The following is a 20,679-nucleotide window of genomic DNA, read 5'->3' on the forward strand; positions in this document are numbered from 1 at the left end:
AAATATAGACAGACATCTGTGGGCTTACTATAAAGATCAGCATGGACTAGAATATTGCCATCTAAAAATGGGATATGACAGCCCTCCGCAGTACGCTTAAGTAAAAATATGATAGTACAGTGCAAGATGTTAAATTGCTTGGTGCATTCTTGAAGGGAGTCTCATTTTCTGTATTACAGAATTACAATTTATTTATCTTTACCTTCTAATTAGATCTACAATAGATATCTGTGACGGCATCAACTTCCAAAAAGGATTTAACTTTTTTTTTTTTTAACTTTCAAAAGGAGCTTATCTTAGGATCAGTTTTCATTCTCGGCTAGTAATCTCAGAAGCTTCTGCATTTAAAAATAAAAGCTAAAATTGATTTAGGAAGTTAGGATTTTGGAAGACATTGTTAGGATTGATTATGAAGAAAACTCACTTCCTTTACATTTCTACAAATGATCTTCTGTCCTGCTTCAGTTAGGTTGTTGGGGTTTTTTTTGTGGGGGGCGGCATACCAGGTGAGGAAAGGTTTCCTCACTTCCACATTTGCCATCTTTATGTTTAATGTCTGTCATCTTTTCCTGGAGCACTTCTTTTCAACTCTCTCTCTTTCCAGGATGCCTCTCATACTCTAGGTTTGCTGCTAGCCATCCTTTCATTCATGCCTTTACCCTCTTAAATCCTTCTGAAGAGCTTCTTTCCTATTATTCTTTTCAGAACTTCCTTCCTTTCTAGTTCATGTTTTATGTTTTCCTTGCCTGGACCATTTTTTCCTTTCTAGGTTTTGGCTGCGAGGAGGTGGGTGAATGAAGAGAATTTAGCATTACAAAACAGGTTAAACTAGGGGTATAGCGAACATTTAAATTTAGTAAATAGAGGAGCTACCGTGGAGGGGAGGAGTTTTCTCTGGTTTGTGCTGCCTGAGGAGAGGAATGGGAAAACAGCACAGCTTCCTCATGTCTGTACTGGAGGAGGGTAGGCCATGGATAAGGCAGAGGGGGAATGGAAACAGGGCAGGAGGGAAGCCTGCATTCTATCGTTCATCAGTAATTTATCCAGGTAAAAAAACTGAATAAGTGGCTCCACTAAGCCAGCCAACTGGCCTGGTTCCTGGCTCAACTGAAATAGCACAGGTCTTTATTGTTGTTGGTTTTTTTTTTTTTTAAAGCAGGAAAAAACGGACCTTGATCCTAGGGCTTTAGCAATTTCTATTAGGAAACTCATTTGGCAGGTTTTGCTCTAGCAATGAATTGTCCCAGTACAAACAGGAAGATCCTCTTCTGCAGTGGGAATCCCTGGGCCTGGAGAATGTAAGCCAAGAGCTGAGTGGCTTTGTGTATACAGACTTAGCAGCCCTGGATAGAAGGACTAAATACAGACATTCAAAAAGCCGGAGGCAGAATCAATCTAAGTTATGTGGTTTCTGTGAGTGGTGTACTTTGTAGGCTCACCATATTTCCAGGATCAAAAAAGAGGACACCTCGGGGGAAAGGGAAGGGGAGGGGAGCCAGTGGTGGTGGGGAGGGGGAAGAGGTAGAGGCGTATATGATTGCGGGGGGGCAGTGATATGCCTGTGCCCTGCCTCTGCCTCTCACTCCTAAGCCTCTACCCCCCCCAGCCCTGCTGGTGCCCCTCACTCCCGACCTGCAGCCCTGCCCCACAGTGCTGCCAGTGCCCCTCACTCCTAACCTGCAGCCCTGCCCCCCAGCACTGCCAGTGACCCTCACTTTCAATCTCCAGCCCTGCCCCACAGGGGTGGGAGAGAGGCCCCTTCCCCTTGTACTGTTGGGGGAGGACACTGGGTGGATCCCACCAGGCTGGGGGCCACATGCCCGCGTCTTCTCCCTGCTCCCCACCCCTTCTATGGCCAAATGTACACACACACGGGCACGCACAGACACAGGAGTGCACACTCTACTCTCACTCTGCACATGGGAAGATACACACATGCAGGCATAGACAGGCAGACAGACAGACAGATGCATGTGCACACACACACAGACACAAACTTTCCTCTACAGGACCTACCTACTGTTGATCACGTGGAGGCAGCTCTCTGTCCCCCTGCTGTGAGCTGCCTGTGGCTCAGTCTCGCTCCCTGCCCAGCTCCTGTTACACTTACCTGCAGGGAGCTGCTGCCCGGCTGGCCCATGCAGCCATGCAGATGCAGAGGGCCAGGCTGGGAGTGCGGCACCATGTCTCTGCAGGTGGACAGCAGCACTGGGATGGTGGGTTAAGATGAATTTTGGGGGGCTATAGCCCTCAAGGTCCTCCCAATGTCGCCACCCACAAAGACGCAGTGCGGTGCAGTGCTCCTGGCCTGGCCCCAACCCCCTGCCCCCACCACCGCCAGGTGGGATGCAGCTCTCCCAGCCCAGCTTGGCCCCCACCCCACCAGACACAGTGGCATTTGGCCGGCCCCCCTGTGGTATGCGGTATGGCTTTCCTGGCCCAACCCTGGCCTTGCCCAACTCCACCCTATTGGTGGAGGGGCCTTGCTTCCAGCTCCCATGGGAGCAAAGGTGAAAGCCACAGTTTTAAACTTGGCACCAAAAATTGGTGCCAAGTTTAAAACTGCAGCTTTCACTTCCCTGCTGATGAGGATTTCAGGGCCAGGGTCCCAAATTGGTAGGAGCCCCTGGGCTCGTGTGCAACTTGCCCATTCATTACTCCACCTATGCACAGCCTCCTGCTTCCCCAGCCCTGCTGGTATCCTGCACTCCTGGCCCACAGCTCCCTGTCTCCCAGTGCTGTCAGTGCCCCACATTTGTGACCCGCAGCCCCCTGCTCCCTCCCAGCCCTGCTGCCCAAGCAGCTTGCGCACGCGCACACACACACACTACGCACACATCTTCCAGCAGTTGCCCAGGCCCAGACGCAAAGCATGTGAACTCCCGACAGCCCATCAGCTTCCCCACTGCCCTGAGCCCCAAGCAAATGTGGAGGCAAAGCAAAAACCTGGACGTCTAACCTGCATTTTTAAAAATCTGCCCGGGCGGAGGACAGTGGGCCAAAAAAGTGGACATGTCTGGGAAAACCCAGAGATATGGTAACCCTAATTAAGTTGGTAGCAAACAATACACATTTGCCCTTTAGTTGTGGTGGAGGGAGAGGATAAAACTTAGACCGGGTTCCACCATTTTTACATCAGTCTGTGTGCCAAACTTCTGTTCTGTTACAGGTATAGACCAGTTTCTGGTCATTTATACTGGTAAAAGTGTAATGTTGGTACTTGGTCAAAGTGTCTTGCACCCACGAAATGGACAGTCTTTGCCTAGCTTAGGATCTCGGGCTGGAGAATAGCATCCTATCTGTGTTAAGACGACGTTTATTGTTATAGAACTTGGTGCGTCTCCCAGGGCAGGCTGCAAATTCCAGGATATAAATTTGGTGTAAAATACTAGGTTCTATTTCTAGTTAAACTAGAACAAAGGTTGAAAAATGACATTTGGAGAAGCTTAATTTACTTGGAAGTGATTATTTTCCTGATAAATGGGAAATAAGGGGACGGAGATAAATTTTGCTCTAAATTATGCTAATATAAACCCTGAGTAACTCCACTGCAGTTATTGTGCAAATCTAAATCCACAGTCTACAGCAGAATCGGACTCCTAGTGACCATAAATGTAACAAACACCAGATTGTAGCATGGCAGGTCTAAAATCCTCTTTTTTCTGTGATGTCTACTGCCTGACCTGGTACTGATCAACAGTGGGTGCATCTACATGCACAATTAACGTGCCTGAATTTTCCGCAGGGATAGCTCCTCCCCGACCCCCAAGCCAAACAGCAGTTGTGGCCCCCTGCTGCCTGGGCTGACCAGGAGCAATTTGCTCCTGGGTCAGCAGCTACATGTGCATTAATGTAAAGTGCTGTTGGCTAGTACCTGTATCTGTCAGTACCAGCAAATGGCACTTTACATTTATCTACTGCTCAATAATTGTTGCATACGTGTAGATGGTGATGCTTTACTGCACATTAATTAGTGTAATTAATGTGCATGATGCATGCATCATGTGATTGTTTACTCAGAAAGGGAATCTTAACTTCCAATGAGAGACAGCTTGCCTATTCTCTGGAGAGTGTCAACAACATTTAGGAACACCACATACAGAATGAAAGGAGGACAAAATCCCAAATCACTGCTTTGAGTTCATTTAAAACATTGTTGCTTGAACCATATTCCTGGCTTGTTACTCTGACCAGCTTTCCTCCTTTCTGTATTCTGCAGCTGTCTTCCCATTCTGTACCTCATCAAATGTGAACTTCTTGGCTTGACCTTTTAAGTTCTGTGCATTTTAGCCATGCTTTATCTATAAGATCTATTGCCTTGTAGCCCTCTGGAGTCCCACTTTTGTTCTGTCAAAGATCCTAGCCTCTGTCTTCCATTAGTCCCCTCTTGCCATGAGTGCCTCCTAGTTGAGCAAGGGAGGATCATTGTTTGTTGTCATTTTGAGTCATGGTTGGTGGACTGAAACCTATTAATTTTATTATTACCTTGTCTTCCCACTTTACCCACTCCTCATCTGGCTGTGTCATTTTTCTGTCACATCTGCTCCTAAACCTAGCATCTCAGCATGAGGACTATTCCTTTGTTATCTGTCATGCTAAAGTAATAAAGACAAGATCCTTGACTGGGCTACTGAAGGCTAACGCAGTACAAAAAGATAATAGCAATAACAACAAACAATGACCCAAAATGATAGTGGAAAATAGGTGAAGCCCTTGTTAGATGAACAAGGAATTAAAGAGCCTTATTCTCTAACATGAGAAGAATTGCCTCCTTGATTATGTGGAGATTATACTGGTGACCACCCATAATTGTGGGTAGAGTAGACCATTGTGACTAATACCTCTTGCAGACATGCCTGCTACCTTGTCTGTTCTGCCACTGGTTATGTTATTTGCTTAAGGTGTATTACATGACTCCTAGGTTGCACATAATCTGGGGCCAGGACCATGTGTGTCACTTATTTACATAGTGTAGTACAATGGGTCCTTGATCTCCTCCAAGAGATCCTTAGATTTAACTAAATAGAAATAATTACCACCAGTATTATGTAGCAAGGCACCCTTGGTAGCATGAATAAATTTTGGTTTCTCGAACCAAGAGCATATTAACATAAGATTTTCTGAAATGGATGAATTGAGGTCCAAACAAGATGGCTTTCAGATAAAGTAGATATAGTATCAGTGTAGCACTTATGGGTTATGAGATTTTCTTTTCTTTCTGTTTTTCTTTTCTTTCTTTTTTTTGTTTTTGTTTTTTTGCTAACAGTTCTCCTTTTCATACAATGCATCATTACAACCCTTTCAGTAACTTTGTGGTGTTTTATTAATATGGTGTTCTCTGGGAATACTTCACAATCAAAGAGTCTGCAATTTTCTTTTCCATAAAGAGACTCCTAGGGTTTGCTACTGGGTAAGTCATGGGACTTTAGAATGTTTCAGTGGTTGGCTTTGGTTTTCTGATGATAATCTTCTTCATATCTTTTCACTAACAGTTGCCTTATGCAAGATACTACAAAGTCTAAGCCCTCCAGAGTGTACATATGTAATCAACAGCTAGTGATTTAAATTCCTGGAAAGCATTATATAGATCCACTTTATGTGGATGTCACCAAGTTCTGTGCACACAGATTTGTTTCCATAGTAACTAATGTACTTCAATGGGTGGGGGAAAAAATCATAGAGGAATTTAAATGACAGAAGAACAAAAACCTGAATAAAGTAAGTGATATAAACAAAATACGTGATAATCTGGAATGCTCTAGAGTTTTTATTAGATTTGTTTAGAAAGCCTTCTGTTATTCATGAATGACACCATCCCTCATAAGAAAAACAGTATCCTAAACTCTTGGCAATGGAAACTAAAATGGTATCCTACATTATTTCACACATACAAATAATACACCATTTTATATATTCGCACACAAACACACATGCATGTACATATGGAAGCAAGAAGACAAAGATTTTTCGTTATGTATTTTGTAATAGACCTTCATAAATAGGGACCTACTGAATTCACAGTGGAAGTGGGATGCATGGAAGCTCCTTTAATCTTGCAGGTTCCTTTGTACATCCCCCCACTGATGGGTGGAGGTTTGCCACCACTCACTCCTGATCAGCAGGGAGGCAAAAACCACAATTTTAAATATGGCACTGTGTTTGCCTTCTGGCCAGGGCCACCTCATTCAATCAGCAAAGGTTGGGGGGAAATGGGGTAGGACCTGCAAGATTAAAACAGCTGCTGCACAGGCTCCTTCCACCATGAATTTGGTAGGTCCCCATTCATTTTTAAAAGATCTTCATTTATAAACCTGTGTGGGTGAAAAAAATATGCATTTTTCCTATGTTCCCTCTCTGTCCCTGGTGCAATTTCATGAAGTGGAAGAATGCCACATATTCAAAAGGAACAGAATTCAGACAGTATCACTCCAGATTCTTCTAGTTTGCTTAAATCTGTCAGAAGTGCCAATCTCAATAGGTATAAAAATAGGCTGGTGATAGCTTAGTTATTCTTAAATGTTAATTTTGGATAGAATTGCTATCGGGCATCCTTCTAAACTTGAACTGCAGAGAGGCTCGAATCCAAGAAAACACGTAAATGAGGGAGAGATCTAGATTTTTCCATATACTGTGAGCAACTCAGGGAACAAATAAAGTGATCAGAAATGCATAATAGATTTCAAATTAGTAATAAAACGAATTTTTCACACACATCACCTTCACTTATCACATTATATATAATGAGTATACCACATCGGGGAAAAAGGTCAGCAGTATATTATGACTGTTCATTTAAACACTCAGAAGTCAGAAATTATCAGTGCCAAGGATAGGAAGGGTATGAAACTTTGAATCTGGTGTTTGTACTAACAATGAAAGTGTATGTAAAGTATAACTAGTTACTGAGCGCACTGACTGCTTGATTGAGGGGTAAAATCATGGAACAAGAGCTGAAAACCCTAATTTTGTACTCATGATTCATTTTTCATATGCAGAAACCAGGACAATTTTTTTAAGGAAAAGGTTGCCCTCCTAAAAGGAGAGGATGGGCCTCAGCATATCCCAAAAATGTGTATGATGACATAGAAAAGCATAACTGCAATGGACATGTTTAGTCAATAAAGAAATTACCAGGAAATTTGCTGTAGATTGTACAGCCAGAACGTGGCATATGAAATATAAGAAGAGATTCAAAATACCCCGTATGACTGCGTCCAGATGAGCATGGATGTGTGGTATGCCAAACACCACACATGTAGGTGTTTCCCACACTGCTACTTTGATCTTCCAGGGCCAAAAAACACAAGCTGAAAAAAGGCGGGGCAGTGCACATCACCCAGAACTGGAGCCTGGCTAGTTGGAGCTGTGCTCTGGCTGCCGACCAGGCTTCCTGCTGCAGAAGTGCCATGGCTGCAGGTCACGCAGGACCCCAAGAAAGGCTGCTAGGGCCACCACAGTTGCTGGCCCCAGCCTCCCCTCCCCTACCTGGGGTAACCTGCCATGCACCAGAGTGCACGTGACATGGGTGTTCCCTGGAAAAAGTGGCAGAGCACAAGGTCCGCCACTGTGACTTGTCCCTGGGGAAACACACATTCATTGATTATATTGGACCTGGTTTGATTAACGCATACTGGGCACATCTACACGTGCAGTTGACCGTGCAGTTATTACTGAGCAGTCATTTAGTACTTGCTTAACCAAATACTAAATGACTGCACAGTAACCGGTGGTTATTGCTGCATGATTATTTTTAGATGCTACTGTGCAGTAGCATTGCTGTCATGGTTTGTGGCCAGCAATGCTACAGCATCGTATATAGACATGCCCACTGAAACCTCATCTACAGCCTGATTCATCTATCTAGTGTGGAGGGTACGTGTATATGCGTGTGTGCACACATACAGACAAAATAAATAATAATCAGATAGCTTACATACATACCTCTTTCCAACTGTAACATCCAAACAGGTACAAACAGTAAATTAGAAAAATGGCACAATATAATTAATTACAGTCAGCAAAATTATTTTTCCTTCAGGAATAAACATTTATAACAAAAATCAAAATAATTTAATGCAAGCAGAATCAACTCCCTAAAAAGTTTCGGGTCAGGTGCTGGATATGGAGCCCTTGTGCAATACCAAGAGAATTCTCTCCAGCCTGTGTGTAGCAGCTATTCTTTCCCTAAGCAAGAGAAGAGGTGCAAATTGAAGGGGAATTAATGTCTCATCTAACAGGAACTGCATGCCCTTGCACTCCTGCATTGCTGGAACCCCAACAGGCAAAAGGAAAAAAAAAAGAACAAAATATCAACACACACAAAAGATTATATGGATCATAAAAACTATGTGGAGTGCAGTTGTCACTGCTTTCTGGTAGTAACAGTGGCTTCCAGACACAAACCAGTATGAAGCACACATCATGCTAACTCCCAGGAGATAGAAAAATAATGTATTCGGCTCTTGAAAGCTATGAGACAGAAATTACACAGATCCCACTGAATATGGAAAATATGATTCAGTCAGTCTCCAGAGCATGGGTTCCTCCGTTCATCAGGCCTCAAAGCTGCAGATTATTATATGTAACCACGCCGTTACTAAAACGGTTGACTTTGGGCTAATTGTGTTGTGTCTCCCAGGAGTGGTTCAGTAGGCTCCATCTCCTTCTGATCCGTCTGCATTTTTCTAAACAATGATGACAGAATCCTATGCATGTTAATCCTCAGATGTCACAGAGCTAAAGTTTTAAAAGCTTTACATTCAAGAGGAAATGCAGCAGTTCTGTTTCGTGGATAGGACTCAGCTGTCATACTGGAGCTCCCCCTACTGCCTCTGCCCTTCTCAAGTACTACAGGAAAAAACATGACATTTTATTTCTCCTCCAGTCCTGAGTCTGGCCTGCCATTTCCTTCCAGCATTACTGTGTAATAATGATGTTTATGCTACTGTCCCTGAGAAACCCAAGCATGCTGCTATTCCTTGATAAAAATAAGTTCCTGGTCTCATATTCTAAGCATTATCAAGAGGAGGTAAAGTATACCAGATGTGTAAGGTAAACTGCTCTGTTGGCAAGACATCATGGGTGCGCCCTACATACCTTAAATGGCGCACATGCACCCATTTGTCATGCTGCAAATTCGCAGTGAGGCAGGGTTTTTTTGACACCAGGAGATGCCAGTGTAAAAAACAAAACAAAACTGCCACTGAAAAAAGCAGTGTGGTGCATGCAGCAGCAGCATGTGCCACTAGAAAGGGAGCCTGGCCAGCCAGACCCACAATATGGCTGCTGGCCAGGCTCTGAGTAGCTGGGTCACTGCTGTTGCTGCCCTGGGAGGCCCCCAGGACCCCAGGTAAGGGTGCTGGTCCTGCCCTAGGCTCCCCTACCCCACCCAGGCCAATTTGGCCTGCACCAGTCTCACGTACAGGGTAAAAGTAAAAAGTAGTGGCACAAATTTGTGTCGCTGCTATTTTTGCCACAGCAACCTCATGCCCCTGCATATGGAGATGCACTCCATTAGTGCAACATTTATAGAGGTGTTATATTAATGCTTCCTTTAGTAATACAATTGTCGTTAAGCTTGTAGTCACAGAGAGGATGACAATGTTGCTGCTTAATTTGCTCCCTGGGTGTGTGTCATTGAAAGAATTAATGACTTTAGTGAAGATACCGGGATTCTCTCCAAAATACCTTAGTAATGATTTATCACTCAAGTATAACTTTATAAATTGCTTAATTTAGTGCTGTGTGTACAAACAATGCTTACCCACCAATACTTTTGATGGATGTGCATGCCTACCAGTGCCATGCAAAGGGCAGGACAGAATGCCAAGGGATCTTAGTGCCCTTCTCTCAAGTTACAAATGAGTGTTAGGTAACAAAGAAAGCTGGATTTAATACTGTTCTAGGAGCTGGGCAAGTATGCCAGAGCAAAGGGGTTTAGTAGGAGAGGGGAATGAGTAAAGCCATCTAATATTTAATACGCAACCTTGCCTTGTAGCTGCGTAAGTCATAAGTAGTGAACAATTGTGAAAGCAGATAATCTACCTTTCCTTATGCTGTTTCTCAAGTGAAAGTTAGCATGGGTGGGGGACTTATCCCTTGTGAGGCTGTGTCAGCTGCTCTCTTATTACTGTAGGGTCTGTTTGCTCCCACAGTACATGAAGCTAAACTGAAAATGGTTTACTCTGAAATGAAACAGGTGGTAAATTATTGTGTTATAAGTCCCATTTGCTGCAGGAAAGAGCAGAGTGAAAACAGTTGCAACAGAATCAGAGGAGATAAGGTTCTTCATCCTTCAACCAGTAAAATTATTTCACCTATCTGCCGCTGCACCCTAGGTCTACAAGAAAACAGCATGATTTTACTTGGTACAGTAAGATATCTGTAGCTCATTGCTCAGATGTGAATCTTAGAAGATAACTTAAGTGATATGGAGGAAGCACAGTCATGTGGTTAAAGTATTATAATAGTATTCAGGGGACTGGGTTCTGTTTCCAAGTGCCATGGGGTGGTTTTGTGACTTTGGGCAAAGCACTTAATGCCAGAATTCTGGGGCAATGAGTTTGTTCCCACTGATGTAAACGGGAATCTGGGAGTTAAAACCTAACCATGGGGTTTTAAGCAAGATTTTCTGAGGACCTTGTGACACATTACATTTAGCATGTACTAACTCTATTTACAACACTAATGTCTGAGCGTTCAGACAGCGGAGACTTTGCTAAGTGTCTTTGAACTGCAATAAAGTTAGCCTTTTTCAGTGCACAGTACCTCCAGATCTTATTATCTAACATGCTGAGCGAATGTGGGATTGCACCACGGAATGCAATACTGTGAGAGGGGATGGGAGTGACAGTGGCAACCAGCCCCCATGCTGCATGGGAGCTGGTTCAAGACTCTGGTGGGTGTGGGGGCTGGGACTGGTGCCTGTACCAGAGTCTTGAACTAACTCTGGTATGGTACAACAAGATGCTAACTGTAATGTGTAACAATGAGTACCTTCTTGAGCTGAAGTTCACCTGGGAATTGCCTACTTACAGCTGATGAAGTCAAGGTGCAGTTGAGGCATAAATTGGTTCCTTTCAGGGCATTTAGGAAAAGGATAGGAGGAGATTGGTTTCAGGAGAAACCAAATAAGATTTAACCATGTTACACTGCTTAAGATTTAACCATGTTACACTGCTTTGCAACAGTGTGAAAATGTGTGAAAATGTTTGAACACTGCCCACCCCAAATCAACTTTGCAACCTCATAACTTTGCAAAAGTATACACCAGTGTCAATGCAGAAGGTTAATAAGCGATTGTTGGGAATTGAGCTCTTGAATAAGAAAAAGGATTTTATACTCCAGTAAGCAGCTGCTGTTATTTTGACCTTTCAGTATGTTTTTGTAAGTCTTATTCTCAGGCAATGTTGTTTGGGTTGGAGATGTACAAGCCTGTGGGATGGTAGTCAGTGGTGAAGTATCACAAGGCAGTGGGGAACTGGCCAGATGCATTGACCACACAGAACAGGCTTTTATTAACAAGCTCTCTAGACACGCTCTGGTCTCAGCAGCTCAGTTCAGCACACATGTGGAGAGAGACCAAGAAGCATTCTTTTAGGTCAGTAAAGGGTCAAGCTTTTTGGTGGACATGCCACAACTTGGCCCTGCACCCTCCCCAAGTGCCACTCTGATCCCCTTCCCTTGTCCAATCTGCTGCTCTACTTTCTGCTCTCATCCCTATGCTTCCTGTGTTATCTGCTGCTCTGCCTTTTTCTTCCTTCCCTGAATTCCCTGTCTGATCAGCTGCTTTGCTTTTTGCTTTCTGCCCTATCTTTTGCTGTGCTGCCTGTCCCCTCCCTGATCTGCCACGTGCCATATGCAAAAGTTGCCTGGGCCAGTTGTGGCACTCATGCTGCAGGTTGGCTAGCCCTATCTTAGGGTATGGGCATCAGGGGATGACCAGGATGTGGGCAGCTGGCATCTGATCCTAGAGATCAAGTCAGGGAATCAGGACCATAGACAAGTTTGGGAGCCAGAAACAGGGTCCAGACTGGAGCAAGGGGTCAGGTTACCAGCAAATCAGAATAAAGGGGGCCAGACTAGAGATAGGAACAAGAAGCCATATATTTAGGGTCAATTCGGGTTTAGCTAAATATATGGCTTCTTGTTCCAAACCCTGGATTCGGGCAAGGTCAAGGAGCCAAGCAGGGAAACATCTATCCTATTGAATAACCTTCTGGGCACTGAAAGGGCTGCTGCTTGTAAGAAGGAAACCATGCCCATGTGGGTAACTGCTGACAACTGGGGTTAGTTAGTCCACTGGCAGTCAGGCCCACTTGTCATCAGAGACAGGTTGGGGGCTAAGGCCTGTCTGGAGCCCTGACTCCTGCTAATGGGCATACAAACACGTTACCTCGGAGAAGCACACAAGGATGTTGCTACTTGGATAACTGCCTGAGAACATGCAAAGTGGCTTACTTATTAATGAAAGTGGTTAGACTATGCATGTGGGCAGTTACTGCAGAATAGCTGAACCTTGGGAAGTTCACACCCCAGATTACCTTGCGGTAAACTTGTTTGTGCTCTGACACTTTTAAAGAGACTTGCTGTGCTGCACTTAAAGGAATGATACACTAGCTATTAAACTGAGCACACTCCTGCAAATATAGGACATTTGGCAATGTCATTGTTAAAGGTTGTTGCCTAATATCAGCATTAAGATCACAGTCTTCTGCTTTTTCAGTTTAAATTGTCTCCCGTATCTGGAATGTGTGGTGCTTCTCATAGGTACGGTTGTGGTGCCAGCTGTAATGGTGTTTGGATTGCCTGCAATTGTGATGTCTACTTTCTCTACTCCATGAATTGTTTGGAGAGTAAATAGTGATATTCCTCACAACAGATTGTACCTCTGTCGTCAGCTGGGGTTGCAGTAACAGAAGCAATCCTCAGGTGTGTGTGATTTTTGCCTAGATAACTGTCCATATTATATATGACCTGTTTTTTCTGCTAGTTCAGTTACTATGCCAGGGAGTCATTGACTACAGGGGCTTCACATCATTGCAGCCAGAAACACTGGCAAATAACATTTCTCTTCTATTTGAGCATAATTTTGTTGCATGAGTGTCTGTATTTTCAGTCAAGAATGCCAGTAGAGCATGTTCCTGAAGAAATGTAACTACAGTTTGTGAAGCATCTATGTGCAGTAGTGTTATTTCACTGTTTGCCACAGTATTTTAGTCTCAGTTTGAAGGTGATGATATCCCATGTGTTATGGCAGGTCTGGTCCAGTCTCCTGTTACAGTTCTACTCACTCCCCTCCTCAACCTTCTTCCCCCCAAACCACTTCTTGTAGAAGTGTTCTGATTTGGTAATTTCTGTCTAAATCTTGGTAGGTAGGTCACTGCCCAGGTATGGTTTCCAGTTCTTGGGAGTTTGGTGCTTTTAGCTGCTTTATTATTTTGTATTATTTGGTAGATGATTTCCGTCTTTGGTCATATATGACCAAAGTAGCTTACCTGCTCAATACTGATTTGCATTCTGCTGTGATTCTGTATTTGGTTACACTCCATGGGCGCGTCCAGACAAGCGTGCATGTGCATCTTGCAGTGTCTCAAAGCCCTTTGAGATGCTACAACATGGACGTGTGGGAATGAGAAACATTCCCACTCTCAAATTTGCACTGCTTCTATTTGAGCTGCTGCAAGCGCATGTGCTTGCATGTGTAGACATGTCTTTTGAGTCTTCCTGGTACTGCCATTAGATTTTTCATGAGCTTCACTCTGATACTGCCCCATACTAAAATGCCACCAATGAGAACTTTGACTTCCGCTCGTTCTTGTATTTCACACACTGTTGTCTGCAGTGTATCTTGTGCAGGTGATACAGAAAATGACATTCTCCAAGCAGATCATTGAAAGTGGTCATCTTTCTGATCCTTTTGTCTGGTCAGTTCTGCTAATACTGGGATAAAACACCCAGCACACAGTAAAAATGTTGTGAGTGATTTCACATTAAGAAAGGTAATCATACTTTAATGCACATTTTTGCCATATTTGATGGTTATATTCATATATGTAATGCACCTGTTTTTTTCTAATATAAACATTGAGCTAAACCATTCTGATGGGCCCTACACCTTTTTTTTAGTTAGCTTTAATTGTGCCATATATTGGAGTTTCTTCTCCATTTTCAGCTTTATTGTTAATGGTGGTCATCATGAGACCTGTACACCAGCACTGCATTTGTAGATAGCTTGGTTATGTAGTATCTCGATAGAATTCCTATGCCTTCAGACACAGCAGGATTCTTTATTTAATTTCCTCTGCTTTTAGGGATTTCAAGTTTGCCTTGAACAGTTGCAGTCCCACAACAGACTTTGCTGACTTGCCTATTGCACAGGACTTGAGAATTTAATGTTCTTCCCTGTGCTAGTAGTCAACATGGCACATCTGTGTGATAGTATGGGGATATTGCCATATCCTGTTAGATTTGCTGATACAGGGTATGTTGCTGTCATGGGATGGCCTAAACTTTTTTCTTTCTGAGGGATGTAGCATGCAGGTGTCAATTTTGATTTTTAAGAGTATTTCTTCTGGACATACTAAAATAGTTACATGTATCTCATCATTATCTTTTACCTTAGTCTATGCTGCTTTCTTTGGTGGGGATCTCCAATTGCATTCAAACTACACTTGGTTTTTTTTTGTGTGCATGGCATGCCCATGCAAAATGCTTTGTTTTGTGGTACTCTCTTCATATAGGTATTCCTATTGCTGTGCATCTTGCAATCTACATCTGCAAATCTGCTTTGTCACTTTTAGCTATGTGCCTCTCTCAGTGCCAAATGTGGCTTCCCTGTCCCACCCTTATGTCTTTGTTAAGCATGATTAATTGCAGTCAAACCCCATTTTTATTATAAGTATTCCATGACCAGTGATTTCCTTTATCAGTTCTTTGGTTGTCTCCTGTGCTCTAGTTATTCTAATGGATTTTTCTACTTTCTTCCATTTTTCTTCCGTTTTTTTTGTATATCTTTTAAATGTGATCTTGTTAAGATCCTGTCCTTCAACATGCCACCTTCATCTGGGAAATCAGTCTTTTACTGTCCATTATAGATGTATTAATCATTCAGCAATTGTCGCAGTAGGCTCCAGATTTCTTATATTCCTCCCCCCCCTTGTATGGAGAGTTTTTTTCTTTGAAAAACAATAGGCCTCGACTAGCAAAAGTCTGATTTTAGTGTCTGATTTTTTTTCCTCATCTCTATCAGTTATCTTTTCACAAGAGACCCATACACTCAGATTTCCCTACCCTTTTGCCCAGTGTATATTAGAGAATGAGCTGCTTTCTTGCTTTAGTTGCTGCAAAGATCATCTTCATTAATACATTCCACATAGTGCAGTTTTTATGCAACACTTCTGTTTTCAGAATCTGCCTGTGGCATATTTCTGGCATTATTCTACATGAAAACCATTGTTAGTCCATTTTTCTTCCAACACTGTATACCGTCTTTGTTCAGGCTGGTCATAGAAAAGGGAATCTATACATGATAAAGCATACTAAACATGCCTTTCATTAACCAGGTTTCTTGAGCACATTCTGCTCAGTAAGAGCTCAGCTCAGCAATTGCAGAGAAAAACCAAGCAGCAGTAGTTCAGCCTAGAATTAGACATTGTCAAGTGAAGTGCATCAGCTGTGCCAGGATGTATCCAGGAACCCAGACAGGTGCTCCTGGGGTTTCCATGGCCTAATTCTGTATGCCCCAGCAATAGGAATTTCCAGGACCTGCAGAATTGGGCCCCTAAAGACCTGGATGTGCCTGTCTGGGGTGACTGGAGAGCATGGGCAACTGCCTGCAGTCTCCTGCCATCAACCTAACAGAAATCTGCCACAATAAAGAGCACAAATTGATACTACCTGTGTTGTAGGCATAAATTTTGGGCATTTGTTGTGCAACAGGGGGTATGGATATCCATTTGCTTGGCCTTTAAGCTGCCATAAGTTTTTTTATGGTGGCACAAAGGCAATATCTGCTTCTGCCCTTGGGGAGGCTTCCTGTAACTCTCAAAAGGGTCAAGGCACCAGTTACCCACCTGTGCATAAATACAATACAGAGAGGAGTGTCCTGTGGTGAAAACCGTGGGATGGGACTCTGGAGATCTGGGTACATTTGCTTCAAATTTACTCATGGTCTTGGAGAAAAAACAAACAAAAAACAAAAACAAAAATCATATAATTTTTTTTTGTCTCGGTTCCCAGTTTGCAAAATAGGGGCACTAGGATTTCCTTTCCGCACTGTTTTTCTGTCCTATCAAATTTTTTTTGAGGGGGTGGGAGCTGTCTCTTATAAAGCACCATATAATGTTTAGAATGCTGGAACACCAATTACAACTGGGCCTTTGAGATGCTACGGTAATGCAAATAATTAATAGTAACACAGTTTGTCTTCTAAAGAGGGGATTTTTTTGTATACAAAGTGCAATGTTGGGCTTATGCATTGGGTGAACTCCCAGTCAACCTGAATTTCTTTGTTTACAGATTTCCTGTCAAAGAAAGGAAGGGAATGGCAGAGGCAAGTTCTGTAAGTTTAGGCCAGCAGTAGAAGTCTGAGCTGATCATCTACTGCTCCAACATCCTCCTGGGCTGAACAGCTGGGAATCTGGGAGTTGCAGCCAGTTCCCTGTGGCTGCTGCTTGGATATAGTGAAGGACCTGGGCCTGGAACTCTAAACAACTATGTAACAAGTGCCAAATGCATCTATCAGGTGATGTAATATCCTGTCATAATGGAGTCCATTTGGGAATAATAATTACTTGTGAAATAGTTCTTTTCTCCTCTTTTTTACACTCCATATTACACAGGCACTGGGAATAACCTACACTGTGCACCTTTCACTTCCATCATAAATACTACACTTTTATGCTTTCAGATGGGGAAAAAAAAAGGATGAGGGGGAACAAAACAGTACCACCACATATGTGAAGAATGATCATACGCATAGTTGCTAGAACCTTAGAAAGAAAGAACCCCATTACCAGCAGACCATCAGTTAATGGCAGATTCTCCTACCGCATTATTTTTAACTGAGAACCTATTTTGAAATTTAATTTCTTTATTTTCTATCAAGATGAGAACAGGATTAATCTTTCAGAAAGAGTAACTAATGATCCTGTACTGGGTTAGCAAATAGTCCTTTCTATGCTGAACACTTCACAAACATTAAGTAATGAATCCTAGGAGACAAGTAAGCATTATATTGCTCTTCTGCAGATGTCAGAACAATGGCAAGGGTAGCAGCTAGACTCTACCCTATGTAAAGAGCAACTATCCACTCGCAGAAGAGAAACAATAACAGAAAACAAAAGTAAAGTTTTCATGAAAGAGTGCAATGTGAAGCTCTTTTGTAGCATACTTCAGAAAATGGCAGCTCTGCCTACAGAAGGGTGGGTGTGACAGGAGTATCTTGCTGGAGCCTTTCTATCGGTGGCTCCACCTTCCTGTTTTAGGCTAACCGCCTGCTTCCTCTGCTGCCATGCCTTGATCTTAATTGATTGAGTGATGTAATTAGCAGGAGGCTGCCCACTTTATATGCCCAGTGTCAGGGGGCGCTATCTGCGGCTCCTTTTCCTCCCCTACACCACAGCCCAAGCCTCGTAGATGGTACTTGATATGGTTTGGCCTATGCCTTGGCCCCCTCTCACTCTGGGGGCTCCCCCCTGCCCCTTCTCACTCCGGGGGCTAGGGTCACATGTCCCCACGAACGCTGCGCCCACTATGGCGCCAGAGTCCCCACGCTACCGTAGCTCCTATGAGGCATCCTCCGACCCCTTATAGCGTCACTCAGTCCTCCGGTCTTATAAAACCACAAACAGAAAACTCAAGCCCCTGGGCTACAACATAAACTCTAAACCGTCCAGTCAAAACCACGTTTTATCCCTACTGGGAAAATGCTCCAACTCATAGTGACAACCAGGGGATGCGCCTGCAGTCCATCTTCTCCTTTCTCTCTACACTGGCTGAGCTCCCCACTCCTTGGCCACCAGAGGGGAACTGGCCTCCTGCTTGGGCTTAAGAAGGGGCCAAGCCCTGCCCCTTCCTGTCAGCTGATTACCTTGGTTCCCCTAGCAACCAGCACTTGTGCTGCCTTGGTGACTGGCAGTTGAGCCTCCCCCTTCTCACCACTAGGGGTCTCTCCTGAGCCATTTCTGCTTTTAGGCGCAGGGCACGTGAGTGCTCTGCGACAGTGGGCAATTATTTTGGGCAGAGTTTTGGCAAACCATAGAGGGCCGCATGACAGGCAGCCCAGGGCAGATTAATATTAATTTTCTAAATTTTTTAGGGGCCCTTTGGCCTGGGTAGAATGGCCTGGCAGGCTGCATCTGGCCCCCGGGCTGCATTTTGCCCACCCCTGGCCTACAGCTATTAGACTCCTTTGAAAACTCAAGGCACAGTGCAGAGAAAAATTATTTGAACATGGCTGTAAGCCCCACAGCAACATGCCCCAAAAGAGCAGGTACTGGAAATTAGGATTAGTATTTTATGAATTTTCTGGTATCTAATCCTGTATTAGGTACTCTTCTGGTGTCTTAAAGGGATTTAAAGTGAATGGAAAACAGGACTCTGACATAAGGCAGGCTAAGGTGCTCAAAGCCTCCAGCATAGGGCTCTTTGGTTGTGGTCAGAGTGCACTGCTGAAAAGTGCACTGATTGCCCTCTGCTTTTCATGGGCCATAGGGAGCTATGGAGCTGCCTTTACCATGACAGGGAAGCAGACACCTAAACAGTCCCAGATTATAAGCAGAACAAAGGTGGCTTAATGTTTCCAGCCCAGAGTACAGGGACAAAGAGTGAGTTTCAGGGTTTCTGGGACTGGATCAAAGAATTTGGAACAGTCTTAGAATTTATTTTGAAGCTACTATCAAAGACAGTCATAAAAAAAAGAACAGCACTCAGGCTGATGCTGAGCCCCTTACATGATGAAAAACCCACATGAGTAAAATAAGCCAAATAACTGACCCTAAATATATATAATTACACCACAGCAAGCTCCTTTACTTTTTCAACTAAATAATCACAATGCAGCCTTTCATATTCCTACGGCTACTGTTTACGCAATATCCAAAAATCGTCGTGTCTCCTTCCCAGCAAGTAACTTGCAGTCAAGGGTTGTGTCAAAACTTCTAGCAGTTGGGAGTTCAGTCCCTCAGCTTTACATCACTTTCCAGCAATGAAAATCTTTATAAATACAAGGCCTGATTTGGAGCGTGACCTCACTTGGGGAAAATCCTAAAGCAAGCAAAATCATTCCTTATGAAACTGGAAAGAAACAGATGTGAGAGCATGGGCCTGGAAGGGACCTCCAGGGCCACAGAATCAAATCCCCTGCTGTTGCTATGGCAACTCCGTCATACAATCCCCCTCGTAAACCAGATAAATTGCATTTGAAAATTAGTTAGGTTTTTGGTTCCTACTACTCCAATTGGCAAACTGCTCCCAAACCTCATTGCTCAGATGGTTTGGAACGTCATATTTTGCAGTCTACATTTTTTTCATCTAGTCATGGCAAATTCTTGACAATGCTGCCCACATTTTAGGGCTATTTATTCTCTTCATGAGTATGTGGAATTCCCACAAAGGTAAATGGGAGAGATGGCACAACACAAAGAGAATACCAGATCATAGGAAAGCAGGGCTGAAGGAGGGACCTCATGAGGTCATCTCATCCAGTTCTCTCCTCAGAGCAGAATCAACCCAGCTAAACCAGTGCTGCCCAACTTCTAAGCCCCCAGGGGCCATGTGCCCTAGGGGTTACACCAGCAGGGGTCTCCATGGGCGAGACATAGACCACTGGGCTACACGCCTTGTGGAAGCTCCCGCTATCCTGCACTACACGCCTAGGTGCACACCCCTTCCACTGCTGCACTATGCCCCCTCACCTCTGCATCATGTGGGTACAACGTCCTTTCTCCATTCCCCCAGACTCACCCTACGCTCCCTGCACAGCATACCACATTGCTCCACCCTCTGGGGTTGAGGCAGGAAGCAGCAGCCAGAGGAGGGAGAGGGAGCCCAGAAGCTCCCTGGTGGGAGTGGTGGCCAGGTGACACCAGGACTTGGTGGCCCACTGGGAGCATGCAGCCTATAGTGGAGTTATTTGGACAGCCCTAAACTAAAACATCCTAGCCACATGTTTATCCAATCTGCTCTTTAAACTTTCCAGGGATGCAGATTCCAAGTAGCCTGTGGCAGTGCCTGACCACCCTCATAATTATATTACAAATAATAAAGCCATTTTTCAATCTTTTCTGAGTCTTTCAATTTGGCCATTAGGACTAAGTACAGTTGTTAAAAAGTCTGAGGCCGAATTGATTCAATCTTCACATGTTAGTCTAAGCTGAATAGATTGAACCAATAAGCAAGTGAACAGACATTCACTTTTGATTCTGGAAATACAGCCACATGCCTGCAGTGGCCCAGGCCAGAAGCCATGGGGTGCTAGAGCACACCTCCCTGCTGGGCTGGAGCAGACAGCTTGGGCCAAGACTAGCCCACCTGCCCTGCAAGTGGGGAGTGGTTGTAGGGGACGTGTAAAGTATCCTGGGTTGCTGGGGGACTGTGAGTTAACTTGAATCTGGAGGGGATCTGAGACAGAAGTTCAATAAATCAATTTAATGTAAATCAGTTAAGTCTAATACTCCA

Source organism: Crocodylus siamensis, chromosome 1 (genome assembly GCF_052110815.1).
Source record: "Crocodylus siamensis isolate JL-2025a chromosome 1, ASM5211081v1, whole genome shotgun sequence".
Lineage (NCBI taxonomy): Eukaryota > Metazoa > Chordata > Crocodylia > Crocodylidae > Crocodylus > Crocodylus siamensis.